This window comes from Topomyia yanbarensis, chromosome 2 (genome assembly GCF_030247195.1).
Source record: "Topomyia yanbarensis strain Yona2022 chromosome 2, ASM3024719v1, whole genome shotgun sequence".
In the NCBI taxonomy this organism is placed as follows: Eukaryota; Metazoa; Arthropoda; class Insecta; order Diptera; family Culicidae; genus Topomyia; species Topomyia yanbarensis.
In genome coordinates, this window is record NC_080671.1 from 30,112,959 (window position 1) to 30,130,203 (window position 17,245).

Consider the following 17,245-nt stretch of genomic DNA (forward strand, 5'->3'; position numbering starts at 1 on the left):
AAATCATGTCCAAATTAAGCCATTTTTGGCGAAAGTTCTTAAATTCACACCCAAAACTAAAATTTGAGCTGACCCATGTATATTTCAAAACTTTTTCAAAATGTGGAGAGGTCTAATGAAGCGTGAGCAAGAAATATATAATTTTAAAATTTAATCATATATAAAGAAGTTTAGGTCTTTTAATGCATATTGACAAAATATTGACAATAAAATGTGAAAAAGTTCATTTTTACGCCGACATTTTCTAATAATAATAATAATATATGTTTAATATGAAAAGGGGGAATTAATCTAACTCTTTTGAAAATTCATTATAAAAGAGCGGCAAACTTAATTTTTGACCCCTAGCGGCAAAACACCTCGCGCCGCCACTGCCAGAAGAGCAGGCCAGTGGAAATCTTCCTCTCCCACTTACGGTAGAAAGTGCGATCCAGATATTTTCCAACGCAAAACGAAATTAACGAAGCGGTCCAAAGGCTACTGCGATTCTTTTATATTTACGCTGTCTTTCATTGAAAAACAACACTGCACAGTGGCTCAAAACAGCGTTTTGAGGTACTTAATTCATTGGAGTCAAAAGTGTCCATATTAGCGATTTCACATATTCTACAATGTTTGTGTGTGTAAAAAGCGTCATCTTTTGGTAATATTTTTTTTTTAAATTGATCATAGTAGGCTACAGAAAATTTAACTTTTGAACTGAAAGAGATAGCGCTTGGCCATCTTCGACAAAGTTGTAGAGGAGAGTATTTTTATAAATTTTGCAGAAGACATGTTGTCTCTGTCACTCATAGTAATCGAGTTATGAGAAGTTCTTGTTGGTGAACTCCTTCATTTCCTATTTTTACTTATAACTTTTTTATTTCTAATTTTTCGCATTAACAATCTTCTAAGGTATTTTTTATCATCATAAAACACACAACTTTTCCGAAGAGACCAGATAGCTGTGAATGCTGTGTAAAGACTTATAGCTGATTTTGATTTAATTTTGACCTGTTTTTGAACCCGTGTAGCTTCACTATCGGCAGAAATTGTAATTATACTATCAATTATTATTTTTTTTATGCATCATCATTCATACGATAATCTGGACCGTGATGAAATTGTATGTCACCCATTGGAAAATCATTCAATAACAGTGTTCACCTTCCGGCAGACGCACTACTACACAGAGTGCGCGTCACTCAGGAAATCAAGCGAAAGCATCTTTGAACACCAGCGCCTACTCGTTCAGTGAGCCATTCACGCGACTTTTGAAAGGCCAGACATAAAGTTTTTAAAAATGTATAACTTTTGAACGGGTGCTTATGGACAAACAATTTTACCTTCGTTTTGTAGGCGAAACCTAGTCCTATCAGAATAATTGATAGTATAATTACAATTTTTGCCGATAGTAAAGTTACACGGGTTCAAAAACAGGTCAAAATTAAATCAAAATCAGCTATAAGCAGGGTTGCCACATATACAGATTATTCTGTATTTTACAGATTTTCTCGAATATTTATTGACACAGAATCTGTATATACAGATTACAGATTTTTATACAAAATACAGATTTTACAGATTTTTCTAAACCTCAATCGAAATAAAATTCATGAGAAAAGTTTATGACTACCCGTAGGCCGTAACGTAATTTTTATTATCCATCCTAATGTCAGGACCAGCTCAGCTCAGCTACTCGCCGCCACTCTGTTGGCTGCCGTACCCAGTAAACAAAAATGACGGATGATTTAAATGCTATCCAGCGATAGGCTGTTGGAAATTTGTTCTAGGCTATCCGCCGCAACCGTAACGTGCCGTTCACTGTAAAACAGTGTGGGTAGTTTTGATACGTCAAATTCATCTTGTCCAGACCATTACTAGAGGAACATTGCTGGCGTTTGTATTGGTTGTGCCTGTTCGTGCCTAAGTCGATTACTTTGTGAGTTGCAATTTCACGTACTTCCTCCAAAATTCCATATATTAAAATGGCGAAAAAAACACTCGATGCTTATTTCTTCAAAGGTAGGTTCTGATAATTAAAAATGTTTAAGGCTTTAAATTTTCATCAAATATAATTCACAGCCGATGCAACAATAGTTGATGGCAGTACAGTTTCGATTCCATCGATGTCATCAGTTTCAGTTGGAAGAACAATCAGTTCAAACTCCTTAACGGATGGATCTTTATGTGAATATTACATTTGTAACTTCATTACTGTAACATATATCCATTTTTGGATTTTCGTTTTAGCAACTTTCGACGTCAGTACAGAAGTGCCTGTAAATCCTACTAAGACGACGGTTTCAGTTTCCAGCAAAATATCTTGCGAATCTAACGGTATTTTTGACTAACGAAGATGTTCTTAACTCAAAACTGATGTAGAACTATTTCTTTCAGTGGAAGCTTTTGACAGTGCTTCAGAAGATTCAGTGACAGCAAAAATTATGGGCAGAAGAAGCCTGAAAAGAAAAAGAGGCAGAACAACAAAAGAACCAAAAGCAAAGGTACGTCAACGTTTTTCTTTGAAGTGGATTGATTCGCCAGATCTTGTATGTTTTGAGGCATATCGAAATGATCCGTACCACGCCTATTGCAAAACCTGCCTCACAAAAATTGGTATCGCTCGAGGTGGGAAATCGAATCTAGGCACACATATCGCCACGAAACGGCATCGGGACACAGCAAGTAAAGCGGAAGAGGGATTTGAATCCGAATCGAAGATAGATGATTCCTCTCTACAAGACAATGTAAATGAGGCTGAACTTAAAATCTGCGCATGGGCTTTGGAAAACAACGTGTCTTTTACTGCAGTTGACAAGCTCACTGACCTGTTGAGAGGACTCACCATAGATTCGAAGCTCTTGCAAAAGCTAAAGTTGGGAAGAACCAAAACGGCGTCAGTTGTTGAGTTGGTTATTGCTGCGACTCAACATGATGAACTGGTCGAACAAATGAGAAGTGATATTTTCTCCATTATCGTCGATGAGTCTACCGATTTTAGTAGCAATAAAACGCTTGCAATTGTTGTCCGGGTAATGGATAAGGTATCTTTTTGTGCCAAAGACCGATTTTACACTGCGATAGAAATTGAGTGTGCAGACCATGCGACACTGCATTCGGTTATAGTTTCGGAGTTTGAGAGAGACAACATCAATTACAAAAAGAATCTTAGAGGATTTGCATCAGACGGAGCATCTGTTATGATGGGTCGGAACAACTCAGTGATGCGTTTGTTCAAAAAAGAATGTCCGAACATGATATCTATAAAGTGTACCTGCCATTCACTTGCCTTGTTTGCTAGCTATGCTTGCGAAAGGGTTCCATCATACGTTGAACAACTGATGCGTGATATATATAACTATTTATCAAGCAGTACTAAACGATCAAAAGAGTTTAAAAAAAATCAGGATATTGGAGACCTCAAGCCGTTGAAGGTTCTTCATCCATCCGCCACTAGATGGCTTTCTTTGGAAGCTGTCATTAATCGAAGCTTGGAAAGATTCGATGAACTAAAGTTATTCTTCTCGTTCCAAGTAAAATATGACCACAACCCAACGGCAAATCGCATTTTAACTCATCTCAATGATGCTATGACGAAACCGATTATGCTTTTCCTTAATTATATATTACCACTCATCAACAACGCTAACCGAACTTTTCAGTCAGAGAATTCTCAGTTTTTTTAAATTTACAACGAGACAAAAACTTTGTTGGCTTTGATTTTGGGCAACTTGTGTAAAGAGAATTATGTTCAGCGGTTTACTGGCGATGATGTGGATGTTACCGATTTTGAATTATTTTTAAAAAAAAACCTGAAGACGTTTACGTCGGCATTAACGCCGAGGAAGCAGAGGAAGCTTTGGGAAATGCTGTTCAATTAACATTTAAATCAATTTGTCGCGATTTTTATATCGAGTTGACTAAACAGATTTTAAAACGATTTGACTTCAAGGATCCTGTAATTCAAACTGCCGCATTAATAAACCCTGGAACTTTCATTAAGCTACCAAACCTAAACGGATTAATGCGGCAATTTCCAAGCTTTCTCGGAGGGATTGATAGGCAAGAATTGGACAATGAATTTAGACGACTGAAAATCAATCTCACACAAGATAAAACGATGGAGATGAATACAACCCTAACAAATCGAAAGCTAGAAACCGATTGGCTTCCCATACGATGGATGCAATTCTGAAGGCAAAAACCTATGTTATGAACCAAGGAGGTGCAAATAACATAAAACTTACAAAACCAATGAAAGGTAAGTTCAATAAAACAATGTATAAACATCACACAGAAGAAAATTTTAATAAATAATAATTATTTTACATGCTCATAATAAAATGTAAAATCTTCATTGATTTGCACTATTCATTTTTATTGCGTATTTTAATTTATTTGGAATACGCCCCAAAAATTGCACGCTCCTCTATTTTTACACGATTCGACCGGTTTATGATGAAAAGAAGGAAAAATAAATCAAGTAAAGCATTTAAATCGCAACCCCCTGCCTGTCGGGATGGAAACGAATAATAATGATAAAAAGTCGAAGTGATGAAGACTTATCCTTCAGCTTCCGGGAGCATTTCGGTTGCATCCGGGATCGCGTTTCTTTAATTTCATTTGTGCTAGCAAAGGCAGATAGCTTTATTATGGTGTCATTCAATTATTTATTCATTATTAAGTTTATTGCCATCCGGAATTCCTAAACAGCATTCTAGACATAGCTAGGGTTGACGACCCTTCGTGAGTGACGAAAATTATGGACGCCCTCCTTGAGCTGTGCAACGAAATTTCCCGCCTTTTGAAAGTATTTCTATGAGTAAATGGGACAATTTTTAGCATTAGCGCTGAGTGAATGAAAGCATTTTTTGCGATTTTCTTTCCTTTACTCCTTCTTTTTTTGAACCATGTATGTAAACTTTGACAACTATCTGAAAGTGTACTTCTAAGCAGTGTTTGAACTGAAAAGAAAGAGTTTGCTTGCATTTAATTGAAATATTTCGTAACTTGAAATTGTTACTTTCAATATAAAAACTAAAAACAAACGAGGAGCCAAAAGCTCATTCTACAGCATCGGTAAATAAAGTTCTGAATAATCTGTTCTGCTCCGAATCTGCACAAAATGTTGCTAAAATTCGGTTGATTCAGGTAGAGAGTAGAATTCTGATTCTGATTTTCCAAAGGAGGTTCAATCCCGCTGAAAAATCAGAGGAGGGAGTATGCCAACCTGAGGTAATAAATATCTATTTTTTAGACTCTTATAGTCTTCAGGACGCCGATACCGCCATTGATTTAATTTTCCACGAATACAGCCTGGTGAAAGTTTAGTTTGGTGAATAGAATAACCATAGAGAAATTAAAAAAAAATAAGAACCGTAAAATTTTTAAAAACTGGAAAATTTGAATGATGAAAAGACGAAAAAGTAAAGAAAATTGGAAGGAAACAGACAAATTGGAAAACAAAAACTAGTAGAAAAAAGCCAACATGGTATACTATAGAATAAAAACAAATGAAAAATTAAAACGAAGCAAATGAATAAAATGGATTAAATTATTTAAAGAACAAAAAAAAACACTAGAAACGAAATTTGAAACGAATTCAAACAACGAACTAAATGTAAAGTGAAGAACAAGTGCGCATAGTGTCAAAAACAGATAAATCAAATGTTTTCTAGGAAAATGAAAAAAATAATGTAAACGTATAGGAAAATGGTCAACAGAAAAAGTACTTTCAAAATAGGTTAAACGGAAACAATGAAGAAATAACAATAACGAACTAAAGCTTAAGAAAAAGGTATAAACAAAAACAAAAAACAAAACTACGAAAAGCTAAAAACTAGAAACAAGGAAGAAAATAGGAGAAAGGTAAAAAATTAACCAATAAGACAAATTGGAATTGATTTTAATAAGTGAAATTGATTTTGGAAATGCAAAAAAATATAAAAAAGGGAAATAGAAAAAGGCTATTATAAGAATAAATGTAGTAAAAGATAAATTAAAAAAATTAGATGGAATGACAAAAGAAACAAAAAACAACAACATTCAAGTTAATTTTTTTGTTACTATCATTCTCATAAGGGCATTGCAAAAAAAATTTTTTTTTGAATTCTCAAAGGCCCCCCCTCTCATATTGTGACAAATGTCAAAGTAAGCTCAGATGCCAAATTTCACATCATTTGGACAATTTTAGACCCCCGCCCACCTCGCTTGAGATTTTTTGAAATTGGTGCTATGGGAAAATATGGAGGAAAAATACATTAAATGCGATAACTTTTGAAGTAGCAATCAGAAAATTACAATTTATACCTCTTTTGCAAGGAAATAATCTTAGTATTTGAATGGAGACATTTTTATTTCTAGAAAAATACGGAAAAGTGGGGTACTGGGTCCTTTTGGCCCCAAAATCCCCTTATTTTTAATGATTTTTCTGCTCCGTGATGCAAATCATACATATTTTGTAGTTTTTCTAATGTGAAAAAATCTCAGAAATCGATCGGAACCCTTTTGACCATAGTCCGAATACGAGAAGTTGGGGTTATAGGGCTTTTTGTCATTCATATTAAATTTTATCATTTTCTCATACATATATCTCTATTATTCTTCAATCAATTTTCATAAAATGTAACTTGTTGAACGTGTAAAATTCTGAGGAATAAAACAAAAATAAAAACGTTAAAGGTAAAATTCAGAAACATCAAAGTTTTTGATATTTACTCTACAAATCTCATTTTTTTCATTATTTGTCCTAATACCTCAACTTCCCCTATTTTTTCAGGAATGAAACTTTTCTCATGTGATCCCTAAGCATATTTTACACTAAAAGTAGTAAATTAAATAAGATTTGTGTTGTTAAATGGAGTTAATATGTGCGATTTTATGATAAAAATGTGAAATCGACACTCTATGTCAGATAATTTGATGTTCCTGAATTTTACCGGTAACAAATCTATTTTTGTTATAATCCTAAGGATTTTCCACGTTCAACAAGGTATAGTTTATGAAAATTGAGTGAAGAATAATAGAGATATATTCACGAGAAAATAATGAAGTTTAATATGAATGACCAAAAGCCATATAACCCCAACTTCTCGTATTCGGACAAAGGTCAAAAAGGCTCCGCTCGATTTTTGAGATTTTTTTACATTAGAAAAACTACAAAATATATATGATTTGCATCACGGAGCAGAAAAATCATTAAAAATAGGGGATTTTGGGACCAAAATGACCCAGTACCCCACTTTCCAGTATTTTCCTAGAAACAAAAATATCTCCATTCAAATACTAAGATTATTTTTTTCCAAAAGAGGTGTAAATTGTAATTTTCTGATTGCTACTTCAAAAGTTATAGCATTTAATATATTTTTCCTCCATATTTTCCCATAGTACCAATTTAAAAAAATTTCAAGCGATGTGGGTGGGGGGCTAGAATTGTCTAAATGATGTGAAATTTGGCATCTGAGCTTACTTTGACATTTGTCACAATATGAGAGGGGGGCCTTTGAGAATTCAAAAAAAATTTTTTTTGCAATGCCCTAATTCTCATAAGTCATCAGTGTCCTATGTTTGATATTTTATTAACATATCTAAGCATTTTTGTACTCGACAACTTAGCCACGAATCAGGACGTTTTTAACAGACTAATGGTGTCTTCCACTAGCAATTTTGCTACTTCAACAAAGTTTCATAAAATTATTTCGTCTACAAACTTTCCATACATAACCATCAATTTTGGTAACAACTTGCAAAGTTAGTTTTGTTTTATCTGCGTATTTTTTATCTTTTTCTTAAATCAAAATTTTTCGACATTATATTAAACTACTCAAAAAATAAAAAAAAACCTTTCCGAAGACATCAAACTGCCATAACCAATAGTTTGAATGGCCGGCTTAATTTATTTCGTCCCACTGTGCGCCGCCACACCAACCTATTCCAACTAGAGACATAATTATGCCAGTCATTTTTAAATCTATCAACTGTCAATTCAGTCAAACTCACCCACTAAATGAAATGGCGGAAGTAGTGCCAACTACTTTTGAATCGGCCTTTAATTTTTAAACAACTTTTAAGCTCAAGATGGACGTCCGTTCTCTGTGGCTTTATCCCTTATTGATTTTAACCTTAGCTGGTGTGAGCTCAATACAGGAAACATCGAGATCCAAGATGTCCAGCTTGCACCAAATACGAAGGCTAATCTAACGTTTTCAGAATTTCTAATGCATTTGTATACCAGAATCTAATCCGTTGGTTTAGAACAGTGCATATTTTGCTCTAAATTGGGGTACATTAGGTAGTATGTCACCTTGCTGCACAGGTGGCGCTAGAACTTTCCAACGATGACGTTTAAAGCATTAATGTCTTCAATAAAGTTGTTCAGATAAGTTTGGATGCTACGAATTCATGAAAAAATTCGGTTTTCGTGGTGTCGTAGTTTGAGTTCGCTAAAACCATACATGCGGTCATTCGCTTTAAGGGGGTCCTCTTATATAATTTTGCAAAAAGCACCAAATGCTTGATAATTTTTTTACATTTCTTATAAAAGAAATGTATAGAATTCGCTCAAACTTTCAAGATTTTTTCCGAGGCCCTGAGGGCCGAGTCTTATATACCAATCGACTCAGCTCGACGATTTGGGACAATGTCTCTGTGTGTGTGTGTGTGTGTGTCTGTGTGTGTGTGTGTGTATGTAACGGACAAATTCTCATTCGTGTTTCTCAGCAATGGCTGAACCGATCTTATCCAAACCAATTTTAAATGAAAGAACTAAAAAACAGTATGAACGCTATTAATTTGTTTTTGATTCTGATGTTTAGTTTTTAAGATATGAATGTTTGAATGCGTAAAAATGACGTTTTTTGCAGTTTTTTTAAATTATCTGCCGGAATTGACAATATAGATTAACAATTTATATGTTTTTAGACAGCTTAAACGAATACCTTTCGAACAAGCTATAGATTGTTGAAATCGGACTATTATCAAAAGAGATATTTAACATTAAATGCGGACGAAAGATTTCTATCATTTCCCATTGCCAGAAATATCACCAAAAACATGTAATCTATTATTAACGCCAAAACGGCTTATTTTAGGTCAATAGTATCTTCGGAGAATTTAATGAAGGTAATATGCTCTTTCTTTTGGTATTGTGCATTTGCTGATTAATCCCCCTATGAGTGAGATATTTTCACAAATTTTCTTGGAAGTGATTATAACGAAATAATGCCTTCAGCAAATTTGTAGCTCTTACTTTTGCGAATAACTTTACTGAAGACTTCAAATATCTATTTTGGATACTTTAAAAGTTATGGCTTGTTGTTTGTGGATTACTCTTCGTCGCCTATTTATTGTTCAATATAGTAATAATCCATTGAAATAAACCAAACATTATTTCGATAAATCGAATTTTGTATTTCATTTTTCTATCTACAACCGCTAGAAATAATCACCGAACACTTCCAAGTTGTCTGGAAGGAACTTGATAACTTATCAGTTCAAAAATGCTCATTTGTGCGAACCTTCTGTCTGCAATTTTTCTAACTTATGACCATCGGATCGATCTGAAACTTTTCGGAAAATGAAAAGCGAAATAAATAACTCCAAGCAACGGCGTAGCCAAGAGAAGGTTTTGGGGTTTAACATCATACAACCCCCCCCCCCCACCACACAAAAAAAAATTGGATTGGAGTTGAAAATTTATTGATGCAGACTGATTTAATTCAATATTACAATAACAATTATCTGACCCGTAGTTTGATAACCTGTTGTTTTAAACATCATGAGAACTTTTGATAAATTGTCGGAATGGGGTCCTCCTGATATGTAACTGATCTATTGGTCTTGATTTCACAGTTGTCTAATAGCATCAATATCAAATTCATGCCTGAAAACATTCCAATAGAAAATTCCAGAGCTCTGTAATCAATCATAATCCTCAGATTTCTTTTCAAATTTTCAGCTTTTTTCCTACACAATATTCCGAAAGCTTATTACACAATTTTTCCTAATAGGTTTGTGAAAATTATAAACTATTTGAAATTTTTTAATAGTTTTATTTTTTATTTAACCGTGATTTTTAATAAATAGTGATCATCGCTTCACAACGTAGTCTATTTTTCATGGTTTGCGGTGAGCACAAACTCTCGAATTGCTGAACTGAAAATTATGGAATAGAAATTAATTTTTAGTATTCTTTACAGACCCGCTGGTGCCCTAAGACGATTTCGCTAGATTTTTAGAGCACTGTGTGCACTAGAATGCCCAGAAAAATAATGAATTTTTGAAAACTCACTCGGCCCACCCCTGAGTCGATTCCTAGTCCCACCAGGAGTAGTTGCTCCAAATTTGAAGCAAATCGGATAAGTCTAGCTACCGGACCAAGGTTCCTGAAGTTTCTATGGGATTTTTCGACGATTTACATGGAGAAAACCTACTAGCTCGCATTTTCACCGCTAGGTGGCACTGTATGCATTGTATTATCACTGTAAGTGAAAATAAGAAAGATAATTTAATTGTCTACAACTTTGTCGAAGACTGCTAGTCAATCCGGCTTTGTTGAAAGAAGTTATTAAACTTTTAGTGAAGTGATGTCTGAGTCAGTTTTGCATGGGGCCTATCAGTGCATGGTAGTGTATCAGTACTAGGTCCTAACAAACTAAACATTTTTGTGGAATAATGGTTAGATTTAGCTGAATAGTATGTACGGAAGAATTGCAGTACATAACACGAGTTATGTTTTGGTTAGAAAATTTTAGTTCCACCTGTGACCGCATAGATGGCGCCAACACTAACTTTTCAACGGAGAGAGATAGAATATCGAGATGTTTGGCAAAATTACTGAAAAAATCTTGTTCTACAACTTTGCAGAAGACACCTAATTTCTATCTCTCTCCGTTGAAAAGTTAGTGTTGGCGCTATCTATGCGGTCACAGCTGGAACTAAAGTTTTCTAACCAAAACATAACTCGTATTATATACTACAATTCTTCCGAACACACTAGTGAGCTAAATCTAACCATTATTCCATAAAAATGTTTAGTTTGTTAGAACCTAGTACTGATGCACTACCATGCACTGCTAGGCCCCATGCAAAACTGACTCAGACATCGCTTCGTTATAAGTTTAATAACTTTTCTTGTTCGAGTCGGATCGCTTTGCAGTCTTCAACAAAGTTGTAGATAATAGAATTATCTTCTTAAGTTTCACTTTTGGTGATAATGTGATGTATACAGTGCCTCCTAGCGGTGAAAATGTGAGCAAGTGGGTTTTCTCCAAGTAAATTGTCGAAAAATCCCATACAAACTTCAAGCACGTTGGTCCGGTAGCTAGACTTGTTCGATTTGGCCCAAATTTGGAGCAGACACTCCTGGTGGGACTAGGAATCGACTCAGGGGTGGGCCGATGGGGGTCATTTTTTTTCTGTCACTCTAGTGTGCACCCAGTGCATTAACGCAAGTGACGGAAGGTTATCGAAAAGATTCGTGAAAATGAAAGTTCCAGTAATGATGATGATTTTCCCAAACGGTTCGTTTTCGTGAGGTTTTTATTTGTTCTTTGGCATTAGGATTAGCGATAATAATTCAAATCAAGAATACTACTGGGAAGTCACCTTTAGAAAAAGTCGATGTCGAAGTAAAATTTGAAACTATGCACGCATGTACTTCAGAGATAGCGTGATATCAGGAGCTGCGATTTCATTTCAACGCTTTTTTGTGAAAAGGGCGATACTTACAAATGTAAACATAGGGCTTTTTTCTTACATGCGAATGAGGGCTTTGAAACGCAACAAATTAACCTAAAAATTTTGATTCTACGATATTGCTATCTTAAACTACAGCAAAAAATACAACGGGCGAAACTGTATTTTTGTTTGCTTATTTAAAGTTTCGCCCTCCACGCTCCATGCAAACAGGGCGATACTTTTTTCGCTAGCAGTTTAGAGGCAAAACTGTTATTTTCGTATTTTTTAGGATTATCAAACTGATACCAGCTGTAAATAGTAACAATGATCTCTATTGAAAAAACCCGGACGAAATCGGTGGTGTAAAACGGTAGTTATTGTAAAAAAACGTAAGGGCGATACTTCAATGCTGATAGGTGGGACCGAAAAAGTAAACAATCGCCAAAGGGGCGACACTATCATTTTGTCAATTTCAATAGCAAAAAGAAATTTTAATTTAATAATTTCAAATACTTTATGAAGTTTTGGGTTTTGATCACTGAATCATGCAAGCTAGGATATCAAAAAACACAATAGTTCTTAAATAGGAAATAAAACCAAGTCTGGAAATATTCACTGTTGATTTTCTTTGAATGGTATCACTGCTAGTATCGCCCTTTTCAAGAAAAAGCGTTGATTTCTTAGTTCTCAGTCGCGTTGGAAATTTGAGTAAAATATAAACTTCAAATCGATTAAAAAAATGTTTTTTTTTGTTTCAGTACAATATATAACCCCTTTAGGAAAATTCAGTTTTCCCACCACAATATAGATATTTTATTAACAGAGCATTAACAATAATTCGTTGGTATGTCTATTTTATGGGCCATTTTTTCGCTTTCCCATTGATTTGGTTTGAGATTTCTAGCACTGATGTTGTCCTATGCTGATTTGAGCGATTCTCTGAGTCCTGCCACTATCCCATGTAGTATGTGTTATCAAAAACATCGCGAAGCATCAAGTTCCAAATGCTCTCAAACGATATAATATCCGAGGAGAGTGATAAGTTATAAGAAATGTCTCATCACACTGTTAGGTGGATTAAACACGTTTTTAAGAAGTAAGATGACTTAGATATGTGCGCTATTCTACAAATTATTTATAAAGGTTTCATCTATAAAATAAAAGTTTTCGAGTGTAATGTGTCAAAAATGGCGTCCAAAATGACGGCTCCAGCAAAAAGTGTTTTGAAAACCTACCTCATTTGCGGGCACGGTACAGAAGATTACATTCCGTAAATGCGCCTCAACCTAAAAAACCTAAAAAACATGAAAAAATTCGATATAGAAACAAATTGGCGGCCACTTTGGCCGACTGTAAAAAATCATTAATGATCAAAATATTGCGATTTTGTAGGTTCCAGCGCCCGAGAATGTTGTCTTCTTTTAGGCGGGCAAAACCCGAAGTTGATTGGTTGAATGATTCAAAAACGAGAATGCCCGCAGATTCGAAAAATCTTGTTAGACGCTATTTTTGACACCATACACTCGAAAACTTTTATTTTAAAGATGAAACCTGAATAAAAATTTTGCAGAATAGCGCACATGTCTCCGGCTGCCTACGGAGTGGCGGCGAGAAGCTGAGCTGGAGCTGGAACTGACATTAGGATGCGAGATGCGAGAAACCTGCTTGCAGCATATCAAATGGAGCCTGTCAGAGTGTCTGCTTTTACTCTCGGCGCAGATCCGCTCGGCTTTCACTCTGACATCATCCCTTTGATTTGCAGCAAGCAGGTTTCTCGTATCTCGCATCCTAATGTCAGTTTCAGCCCCAGTTCAGCTTCTCGCCGCCACCCTGTAAGCGGCCTAAGTCATTTTTCTGCTTCAAAAATATTATTCAACATTAGGTACTTTTTGCCACAATTATATAAGAGGATCCCCTTAACTATAAAGACGTAAAAAGAAGAATCAAATGCTAATCCAGTTTCAGCAAACAAAGAGCTGAAATATCAAATCCAGGGGCGGGCATAGCGTTGTTGGTAAGTAAATTGGCTTCTACGCAGCTCACCTGCGTTCGATTTCCGGCCCCCGAGCTTAAGGTTAGACCTTTATAATCAAAGAAAAAAAGCTAACTATGGTTAATTCATTACACGGAAAAAATCCGTTCATGAATTCATGAACCAAAAATCACAATGTCGTGAACTGAACGATTGACAAAAATCTTGACTATGTTCCCGAAATTATGGAGAATATACCTCGTGTTTATGAAACTATATGTGTTTTCAAAAAATTTGTTCGCGCAAAAATGTACACAGCGTTACAGTCCAATTTATGGATGGGTTACTGTGGTTGTTGTTTATTTTTTGTGATGATTCTTGTTCATACTTGTAAGAGATTAGACAGGAAAATGAATATTACGTATGTACTAATAGAAATGTCAATGAAATTAAAAATAGTAAAAAAGTTAATCTATTCTTAAAATGAAACCATCAGAGTTAGTTACTATACTTCAGAAAGATGCCCTAATTCATCTCTGAAATCTCTCATATATCTGTCAGTGAGCAGCACATGTACCGTGAAGGTACATAATTCCGCGCAGTTCAGAATTCCGCGCACTCTGAACTATTTGTCAAATTGCAGAAGCAGGCTTCTTAAAATAATTGAACATGTAATACACATATACTACTTATGTTTATCCATATCGACTGAGCAAAAAATATTTTTTTCTGCTGGCTCATATACCTTCAAAATAAAAAAAAATAGAACGCTCGTCTTTGTGGCCGCCATGTTTGCATATTTCCTTAGTGATTGCGTTAATACCTAATTTAGCTAGTATAACTAATTTGAAGTGATACGGTTTATTTTCATTTCCAAACTTGTAAACAAAATAAAAAGAGTGTGTTAAATATCAATTCATAAGACTTAAATTGTCAGCGCACTTGTAAATAGGTATTATAGCTGGAATTACAGTGCGCCGAAAAAGGTGCACTAATTTTAGGCGAACCTAATTCCGATCATATACATATAGTACTGACATATACATATAGTACTGACGGCCAACAAGAAAAATATACAATACAATCTAGAAAACGTCAAAAAGCCTAGGCAAGGACATTCCACCTAAAAAATTGCGAAAATTCCGGGAAGATAATGGATAAAACATTTCTTTTGGCGCCAAACCTGTTTTCAAACATCGAGCCGGAGCTTTGGAAGATTCGAACTAATCCAATGAGATAAAAGAGTACGTGTTTCTATCACGTACTGTTTTATATTTCTGGTTTAGTTCGAATCTTCCAAAACTCCTGCTTCAAACGGTTACTGCAAGCAATTATTGAGCCTCCTGGAATTAAAAATTTAGATGAGACAGTAATCCGCCCAGTATCCAAGGAAAGAGGATGTTCTACTCTCATTGGTAATATGCGATTTAAAAGCAACATTTCAATACGTGGTCAGACAAAGTCAAAGTTAGAAGTGGAACAAATTCTGAATGTTTCCTACTGAGTTGATCTCAACTTAATATGATTTAATTACAGAACCCACTGAATCGACAACATCCCAAAATCCTTTTTGAAAATAGTTTTCACAAACCAGCAAACGTAAATCCCAAGACAATACGAAAGGATAATTATCGTTTATTGCGACTGGTCTAGCAGCAATGTTTCGATAAGGTTAAAATGAAGAAAAAAAATGTTGAAATAAATTTTCAAAAAAAAGAAGAGAAGTGAGAGCTAATAGATGTAGATGAGTTAACACATTTGTTGGATTTCTGCCAAATATTGCGCTGCATGGAATTTGAAACACTTGTGCGTGGAATCTCAATCAGTGCAATATATGATGCGTGGAATTTGGTTCAACAACACATCTTTCATTTTCGCAACTTTTGTAAAATTCTGATTAAATTCTCCTGTTGTTCCATAGAAACATGATAAAATTGCTAGCTAGTGGGACCAATTGCATAACACTACCAATTTTGATTTATTTTTCAAAACGAATTGGTTAACTTACGCTTTAGATTCTAGGAATTATGTACCTTCACGGCACCAACTAGTAACAGCTGCAGCAGCAACTACGAAAAACTACAATAATATACATTCATGCAAGAAATGTATATTACATAGAAAATAGCCATACATAGCAAGTATGTGAGCAGCACTCACCTTCAGGAACGACTATTTGGGCCGAAATGTCAACGTACAATGCAATCCAATCAAAACCAGTGCTATATCGAGTTCACCGATATGTGAGCTATAACAAAACATTTACTGATGGCGAATCGATTGACTACCTTTTCTTAAAACCTCGGAAAACGAACGAGAAAACTCAAAGATAAGACACCATGTGGGGGAGCCCCTTTTGGACACCAGTCATACACTTATTGTAAAGCTATAATCGCCGATAGCGAACCCTGAAAGAGGTATTAGGGGCATGACCATTATTTGAATCTCACGATTTGTGAAGAAACAAACGACCATGGTGCAACAAAATCATTTAACATGCAAAGGTAAGACCCATGACACTCCATGAGCGACTTGCACATTTTAGTCCTATCAACCATTCAGTCCTCGGTACGGAGAAACGCCTTAACTTGAAGATTCCTGTTTTTGGTTATCTCTTGCGACATAGGAGCAGGACCCAGTCTATCAATTCTTGTCTGAGAGACTTCCACCCGCCGGATGTCACACGGCCCCTAAGCTGGTTTTGTCCGGAGAACAATAATGGACGGTTATCAACCTTCTTGTAGTATATTAAGTAAAGATCTGGCTCAATTGCGTTTGATTCCTGATTCCCGACTTAGGGTTAGACCTTTATAATCGAAACAAAAAAAAATGAATTTGGATGATTTATTAAACACTGTCCCCTATTAGAATAGTATCAATTGTCAATAAACAAGTATTCGGTGGTTGTTGGTTAGGTGAACTAGACTACAAATTGTGGTCTGATAAGCTAGTCCTCGTATGTTCGTATAGACTCTACTCAGGGTCAGCAGGATTCTAGCGCAAGCACTACAATAACCATGTATGTTGATAATCGGCTGCGAAGTCTGCTGAAGCAGTAGGCCAGATTTCGTCAAAGGTTTCAAAAATGTGTTTTCACGCCATTTACTATCATAGGATAGGATTCCATTACAATATACATGTCGTAGTCATTACAATCATTTATTGAGCTGCTTGTGCTAAGACCAATCATTATAACTACTTATTTAAATTGCACATTAAATTATTTAAGCCCCCTCCGAAACAGAATCGAAAATATGCCTAATTAACATGCAATCGTTATAAATGATTCTTGCTCTATAATACCAGAGAAAACTTGTATTCCGTGATAAAAGTCAGTTTAAAGATTTACTATTTTGCCAGTTTTAACAGAACTTTCCGAATGCGACCTTTTAAAGCGATTTTTACATCTTAGAACCTCAGTCCGATTTTTGTTACAGCCTGACATTTACATTGTGATATAATTGAAACGTATTTCACGAATAATGCTCTGTACTTCTGATTTTTATATCCGGTAACTAATTTGTAGTCGGTATTTTGAAGTAAATCTCAATCAGCAATTCAAAAATCTGTAATTTATGCATTCCCGTTCTGACGTTACATTCTCTTGCTTTGACA

General features: G+C 35.2%; 1 pseudogene; it reads left to right on the forward strand.

The window, feature by feature from the left end:
* Window positions 1-2,553: 2,553 nt before the first annotated feature.
* LOC131679382 (uncharacterized) lies at window positions 2,554-3,863 on the forward strand (annotated as a pseudogene).
* Window positions 3,864-17,245: the final 13,382 nt, after the last annotated feature.